Here is an 8,731-nt window from a genome sequence, read left to right on the forward strand (position 1 = left end):
CGAATTAACTTGTTATTGACTTATTATGCTGATGTGACCATAATTAGCGCATATTTAGCACCCGAATTAGCCTTGTTCCCATGCTTTTTAGTGCATACTTGGGTCATTTCTTATCTTTAGTTCTTTATTTTGCATATTCTTTGAGATTTTGATCCCTTGGTAGGAAAGGAGTATGAATCTTGCATTTTCATGGCAAAACGAGACTAAATTGATCGAATCCAATGACCAAGCATCAAGGAGAGACAAGATTAGAAGGCCTTTGTACATATTATAGTAGATGAGCAATGTTGAGAAAGGATCCTTGAGTCCCCAAGGAAATCCCCAAGGAATTTATGAAGAAAAGGGAAGAAAAGAAGAAGAAATCTTGCTGAAGAACAATCCGTGCGGATTGACTACAATCCGGCCGTCCTCCACCTGCACAATCCGTGCGGTTTCATCCCAAGACGCTCGGGTTAGCACTGCCACAATCCGCCCGGATTCCTCCCAAGCCGCTCGTGTTCCACCGCCAGAATCCGCCCGTCCCGACACTAATCTGCTCGGATTCCTCTACAACGCAATTTCGTCTTCTCCAAGCTACAAAGAAAGAAGCCCTTCCTTCGAAAAATACCGGCTCCTCCCTGCTCAATCTAAAAAGTGTAATTACTAGTTTAGCCCTTAGTTAACCCTAATGCATCCCCCTAATCTCAACTATAAATACCCCATTAGTCTAATTAGAAGAGCATGTTCTTCTTATCAATTCTTAGAGTAGTTAATACCAATCAAATCTCTCTTTAATTTTGTAATCAACAATTAATCAAGTTCTAATACAAGTTTTACTTCCTTAATCTCTCTTTTGTTCATCCTTTATTTTGGGTAATTGAAGATTATTTGGGTTATTATTGGGAGATTGACAACCTCTCAATCAAGCATCAAGTACTTCTTTTATCTTTGCTTTATTATTGGAATCATTAGTAGGTATAATTCTCTTAATCCCTTTTTAATTATTGTTAATTACTTTCATTTATTCATCATGTTTCATTTTGTTGGTATGATTGACAACCTTGCTAGCATGATCAACATGATAATGAGTGAGTAGTCTCTTAGCTAGGGTTAATGGGTGATTAGGGGAAACCAACATGAGGAATGATTCATGCTTAAATTAATATGCTTTCATGTTTTATTTGCTTGCTTGTTTTGATCTCAACTCATGCACATGTTATATTTGATGAAATGCTAAGCCTATGAATCCTTTCATTTACCACCATCTCCTATCTTTTCAATGAGACTTGTAAGACATAACCCAACTCGGGTCTCATTAGACCATGCATGTTGTTGAGTAGGGAAGACTAAGTCGACTTGTAGGTGTTGTACAATCTAATTGATTCGGCTCCGGGACCCAAACTTTCCTAGGATTGTAAGATATAACCCAACTCAATCCATCACAACAATAATTGCTTGCTTATAATTTGACAACATGTTTGTATGATCAATTCCCATGATTCCCCTATGACCCCATGACACCCTAGTGCTTTTTAATCAATTGTTTACAACCCTTTAATTCATCTTGCTTGTTTATTTCCATTGATATTTTAGTTTAGTGACCTTCTACATCAACCCAATTTGTGACACCCCTAAGACACCACTAGTTGCAATAGAAATCTCATTTCAATACCCGTCCCTTGGGATCCGACCTTTACTTGCCTCTTTACTAATTGTAGAGTTGTTTGTGAAGCTATAAATTGTGTTTTGATTCGGACGTGACCCAACGACCACACCTTAAATTGTGAACACGAAACGGACTGATCAAAAATGGCGCCGTTGCCGGGGACGGTGTTTACTTGATTTAGATGTCCTTTTATTGTTATTAGTTGTGTCTTTCTTCGCCTTGGGGAAGTAAAACTCCTCAAGGTTTGTTCTAATTGTTTTCGAGTTGTTTGATATTTTGCATGTCTAGAAGGTCACAAGGTGATTTGTTACCTTTTGACCATGAAATTGAAAGAACCTTGACGAACAATAGGAGATTTGCTAGGAGGAATTTGAGAGGTATTAGTGAGGTTGTTCAACCAACTGTTGAGTTCATCAACCCTTTCGCAATAGAAGGAGAGGAGAACCCATTACACAATACCCCACAAAATCAACCTACAATGCCTAAATTCTCGTCACATTCCGTACCCACTGAGGAGAACCTACCCAATGGTACTCCTACACCACAACATCTAACCGGAAATTTTATTGCCAAATCCGCCTTTATCCAATTAGTCGAAAGGAGCCAATTTGGGGGGATGCCTAGTGAAGACCCTCATTCTCATATGGAAACCTTTTGCGACTATTGTGATGCGATCTCTCAAACCGGTGTGACTCAAGACCAAATTCGATGGGTCTTATTTCCTTTTTCTCTAATCGGCACCACGAAACAATGGTTGAAGGGCCTTGACAAGGCCACTCTCGGAATAGATTCTTGGAAGAAGTTGGCTCTACCTTTCTACAAAAAATTCTACCCACCCGAAAAGACTAACATGCTAAGAGCTCAAATTACGGGTTTTAAGCAAAGGGATGAGGAATCTTTGTATGAAGCTTGGGAGCGGTTCAAGGGAATTTATCGCTCATGTCCTCACCATGGACTTAGCGAATGGTTCTTGGTACAACAATTTTGGAACGGTTTATATGAAGATTCAAGGAACATTCTCAACATGGGATCAAATGGAATGTTCACCAAAGTTGATGACAATCAAACATGGAACAAAATTGAGGAAATGGCGGTCCAAAACTCACAATATAGTAGACCTCGTAAGGCTACTAGAGGAGGAAAACATGAAGTGGACTCCGTTACTCAATTGGGTGCTCAACTTAGTGCTCATATTGACACAATCAATTTGAAGTTTGAAAAAGCTATGGCTAGACTTGAAGAAGTCTCAAAATCACCAAAGCATCATGTTAATGCCATGACGGCATCCTCATCAATCCCATGTGGGATATGTGAGAATTGTGGAACTTTGGGACATGACCAAAGTGAATGTAGGGGAACGAATGAACAAGTGAATGCTTTCCAAGCATACAAGAGTGGTACCCCTTATTCCAACTATTACAATGAAAACACCAAGTTTCACCCAAATCTCTCATACAAAAGCCAAAATGTTCAAAACCCTCAAACAACATACACTCCACCACCCATGAGAAACCAAAATCAAAGACCCTTTTACAATCAAAACCAAGGTTACCAAAATCAAAATCCATACAATCACCAAAATGACCAAGGTTTTGTTGTCCAAAAAGCGGTCCTCCAAATGCAAAAGAATCAACAAGAATTTTTCACTCAAATGCAAAAAGATAGTCAAGCAAAGGAAACCACCATCAACAACATTCTAGCTCACACCAAGATGTTGGAAACACAATTGACTCAACTAGCATCTTCAAGCTCACAAAGACAAAAGGGGCAATTACCACCTCAAAGTAATCCCCCAAGACATGAAACGGTTAGTGCCGTTCACTTGAGAAGTGGTACAAGGTATGAAGCACCGAAGAAGCAAGTTGAGGATGAAGTTGTGAAAGCTAGTGTTAAGGAAGAAATTGTGCAAAACTCCAAAGATGGAGAATCATCAAAAGAAGAAATTTCAAAGAAAAATGAAGACAAGGTCAAGGAGAAGGAGCCCATTATGATTAGACTTCCTTTTCCAAGTCGTCAAGCCAAGCCCAAATTTGATGACCAACTTGGAAAGTTCATGGAAATTGTGAAGAATTTGGAAGTCTCAATTCCTTTCACGGAATTAATAAATCACGCATCGCCTATGCGAAATACATGAAAGATATCCTCACAAAGAAGAAGTCAATCCGGAAACTTGAGACTATCGCCTTCACTAAGGTGAGTAGTGCAATACTTCAAGGGAGTTCACCTCCAAAACTAAAGGATCCGGGAAGCTTCTCAATACCGTGTACCATTGGCGACACAACGATCAACAAAGCCCTATGTGATCTAGGGGCTAGTGTGAGTGTTATGCCGTACTCGGTGAGCAAAAGGTTGGGGTTGGGAAAGCTTAAATGCACCAACATCACACTCCAAATGGCCGATAGATCGACGAAGACACCATTAGGGATATGGGAAGATGTCCCCGTGCGAATTGGGAAGTTTTTCATCCCGGTGGACTTTGTCATTGTTGATATGGAGGAAGATTCCAACATTCCAATCATTCTAGGAAGACCTTTCCTACACACCGCGAGTGCGGTGATTGATGTGAAACATGGTGAGCTCACTCTAGAAGTGGGAGATGAAAGCATAACCTTTAATCTTGACAAGACTATGAGAGCTCCTCGTTTGCATGAACCGTGTTTCATGATTGATCATTATAGCCGAAAGGATGAGAGGAAGAAATCGGAACTCCAATGGAAGAAGAAAATTGAAGATGCTCCATTCAAAGAGCAAGTGAATTGTGACAAGGAGAGCTTGCAAAGCTCATCAAAATCAATCAAAGAAGAAGAGGATGGCCTCATTAGCCAAGAGAGGAATTTGGGAGAGTTGTCTCCATCAAATCAAGAGATTTTAAATGATCAACTTAATGAAGTTTGTGGTCTTTGGGACGACGAATTTGAAGGGATTTTTAATCCCTACATTGGTAATGCCATCGATCAAGACCGACAACAAGGGCCAAAGTCTATTGAAGACCTCTACCATGATAATGAACAAGCTTTTGATTACTTTTTCAAGGTGTTGAGCAATATCAACAACACCTTGAACATGCCCCCTTGACATCTCATCAAGAATGAGAGTTTGGTGGAGTCCTCCCTAAACCACCATTTGTAAATATTTCTAACTCCCTAACTCGCATTTCAATTCTTGTATTGCATTTTTGTCATCTTTGGATTTTTATTTACTTTGATCAAGATAAGTGTCATGTTTGAGAGAAGTGAGGGAGGGACTAATAATTTCAATTGATGTGTAGTGCTCTAGCTTAGTGTGGGGATGGCAATTGCCTAGGCAATCCATGCCTTAATAGTGCCCCCACAATGAAGAACACACGATATAAAGAAGAATGATAAGGGATATGCATTGTACATGGATAGAACTGAATCCGGGTACAAAGGGGCCGAATCCGAGCGGATTCCTGAGAATCCGCCCGTCTACAGACAATCCGAGCGTATTGGGTAGAAGACGCACGTCCCTATGAGCTGAATTTTTGAAAGATTTTTGATCGTAAGAGAATCCGGCGTCCTGAACAAAGAATCCGCTCGTCTCGAAAATCCGCCCGTCTTGTGAGGAAGACGCCGTTTTTCTCTCACGAGGAAAACAAGAAAATTTCTGGACTGAAATCCGTCCGTCTTCTGAAGAATCCGCCCGTCCCGTGTCAGCGAATCCGAGCGTCTTCTCTTAAAGACGCCCGTCTTTAGGCGAGTTTTTCCCAACCCAGAAAGTGCAGAATCCGCCCGTTTTGAGCAGAAACCGCACGGATTGCCCCTGCAGTTCGAATTTTTTCGGGCTTTATAAAACCCCTCCTACCTTTATTCATTCATTCATTCATTCATTCATTCATTCATAACACTACTCAAAAACATCAAAACCCTCATCCTCTCCATCACAAAAACAAAATTCCTCAACTACATTCACCAAAATCAAATCAAATCATCCTTTTAACAACAAATCAATCACTCCTTTTTCAATAAAAATCAAAACCAAGCACAAAATCTTCAACCTTTGAGTCGATTTTTGAATTCATAAAGGCAAAGCCTTTCACCTTTAAATCGATTTGGGTACACTACAAATTGAAGATTTTTCATTCTTTTCTTGGTTAATTCATCAATGGCAAGGACTAAGGGAGCAACAAAGGCAACAAAGGCACCAAAGGCTAAGACACTTTCACAAAGGCAAAAGGCTCTTCAAGCAAAGAAAGCATTGGTTATGGTGGTAGCAACCCCAAACTTGGAAGTGCAACAACAACAACAAGCTTCTATGGGAGCAACAACATCTACGACTTCGGAAATTGATCAACTTTTGCATTATCCGGAGGTAACTTTTATTTCCGAAACCCATAGAGATACTTTTGCCAAGTTTGCTAGGAAATCATTTCAATCCACCAAGTTTATTTGTGAAGATACCTTAGATAAGTTGGGTGTCCTTGAGCAAACTAGAGCCTTTTTCAAAGCCATGGGGTTGAAGAAATTGTTTGAATCAAAAGAATTGACATACCCCTCCCTTACCTTGGAATTTTTGAGTTCTTTGAAAGTCACCAAAGTTGAGACTAGGGAGAACCTCGAGTTTCGTCTAGCTAATGTTAGTAGACGCATTTCCTTTAGGGAATTGGGTGAAATTTTGGGTGTTAGTGATGAACCGAGTTATTTTAAGAATTATGGAAAGTATGACCCCGACCCTCTTTGGGAGGCAATTTCCGGAAGGAAATTTGAGGATTTTCATGCGAGTCGTGCTCTTTTAGTCCACCATCCGGGCATAAGGGTATGGCACAAGGTCATAGGAAACACCATTATTGCAAGGAAAGATACCAACCATTTCACCAAACTTGATTCTATTCTTCTTGAATCGGCTTTGAACATTGGAAGAGTACACACCAAGCCTTTCAACTCTTTAAGGCTTTTGGTAGATAGATGGCTCAACATTGATTGTGGGAAGAAAGGCACTACCGTTATTCTCAATGGCGGCCTAGTCACTATCCTAGCTAAATACTTTGATCCTAACTTCAACAAGGATAACAAGTATAAAGCAAAGGAGGGTGGTCATCTTGTTGATATGCATACTATGATACACAAGTACAAGTGGGTTGCCCATAACCCTCTTGACACCGAGTATGGATGGCTCACTAGTGAGGCTAGATCGTTTACTTTGCCTTCAAAGATTTATCGTCTAAGCGTCCACCGGACCAATTATCTACTTCCCCTTTCAAAAGAGGCCGAGTATATTATTCGACAACAAAAGGGTGAACTTGAAATGCCCTCCTCTTCCATTGTCACACCACCTTACCCTTTTGAGTACCAAGAGTTCAAGCCGGAAGGTGTTGAAGCAAGAAATGATTATTTGACTCTTCTCATGCAAGCAATGCACAAGCAAGCCTTTGAGGATCGGAAAAATGCTTACTTGGCTCAATATCCACCCCTCCTACACTTAGCTAGGCAAGGACTACTTGATCCATCATGTCCTTTGCCTAGTTGGGCGGATAGAGAAGTCCTATTTCCGGGTGCATCTAGGGTCGTTTCAGGTGACAATGAGGTTGTCGGTAATGAAGAGGTTGATGATAACATTGATGAAGAAGCAAGTGAAGAAGGAGAAGAGGATGGTGAGCAAGATGATGAGCAAGGTGAAGAAGAAAGTGAAGAAGCAAATGAAGAGGGAAGTGGCAATGTGACCACTTCTAATGAGGAAAGTGATGATGGTGATTATATGATGGAAGATTAGCAAGCCTTGGAGGCTCCTACCCTCTCATGGTTTGTCTATTTCTCTCTTTGTTTTAATTATTTTCTTGATCATTGTTGGAGTAGTCCTAGCACCATAGAGGACTCACACCTCGGTACCATTGAGGTGTTCTCATTTTATTGTTCCCACTTTCAAAATCCAAAATGACAAATTAGTTTCATGCATTGCATAGTGTGTGCATGAATTACACCCATCCTTGGACATTAGAAATAGTCTCTAACTCGGTTTGGGGAATTTAATGCATATACAACGGAAGGTAATCTAAATTATCCTCTCCGTCATAACAAAAACCATGCATCATGTAGTGTAGACTAGTGTAGATTGCATTTAGTATAGAAATCATGCATCATCTTTGCATAATTTCCCATCATTTTGGCCATTGAGGACAATGCCCATATTAGTGTGGGGATGGGGAATTATAACTTAGCTTTATACTACAAAATGAGAAAAATTGAAAAATTTTGAAAATCATAAAAATTGAAAAAATTAAAAAGCCAAAAACATGTTTATTTCCTTTTGTAGTGTAGTCTTGTTTATATTATTGTATATATTGTGTTTGTTCTATCCTTGTTCATATTGATTGACTACGCCACATCCGAGACATGAGGATCATGTAGACCGCATGGTATGATCTTTCCAATCTCCTTTTTCCTCTTTATGTTAATGACTATGTGGCTTTATTTTGTTTGATGCGGTATAACAACGTGAACTTAGGACTTGCATTTAGTTTATATGTCATATTAGTTGATAGAATCACTTGCATTAGGATGTTTATATTAGTTGCATCATAGCATATAGCTGCATTTAGATAAAAGTTTTGAAAAATGCCTAATTAGGAACTTTGACAAGAGCAATTAAGCCATTACAAATACTTGTTCAACTTAAGACTTTGCCTACTAGAATGGTTGTAAAACACCCTAGATAGTGTCATACTTGTGTCTTTTGACCCATGACCCAGAGCCTAGTCAAGGGTTTGCATGTGAGTCACCTATCCAACCCCGTGATGGCGATGTGGACTTGGTTAACTTGTCTAAGTGACCTTGATTGACCTTGTGGTAAGGCAACCCAAAAATATTTTCTATCAATAAGCTTGAAGTGCTCATTTCAAAGAATTTTTTCATGTGGAAGTAATTTAATGCCAAGGAAACCTCAAATGTTATGAATTGTTGAATGTTGAGAAATTTAAATTGTTTTGATGGAGGCGTACCACTTCGATGTGCTTTGGAGCGGGATCCATTGAATTGGGCCCCCACACGGTTGTGAATTCGGCCGCCCAGAGACAGAGTGACTATCACCCCGAAAAGCTATTGTCTAGAGGTTAACCGGTTGCCTAATAAGCGA

At 39.9% G+C, this 8,731-nt stretch overlaps 1 non-coding gene across 1 annotated transcript; it reads right to left on the bottom strand.

Moving 5' to 3' along the window:
- Window positions 1-2,495: 2,495 nt before the first annotated feature.
- On the bottom strand, window positions 2,496-2,602 carry LOC141636873 (small nucleolar RNA R71). Its single transcript, XR_012541449.1, has one exon. It is a non-coding gene; the product is annotated as a small nucleolar RNA R71 (small nucleolar RNA).
- Window positions 2,603-8,731: the final 6,129 nt, after the last annotated feature.

Source organism: Silene latifolia, chromosome Y (genome assembly GCF_048544455.1).
Source record: "Silene latifolia isolate original U9 population chromosome Y, ASM4854445v1, whole genome shotgun sequence".
In the NCBI taxonomy this organism is placed as follows: Eukaryota; Viridiplantae; Streptophyta; class Magnoliopsida; order Caryophyllales; family Caryophyllaceae; genus Silene; species Silene latifolia.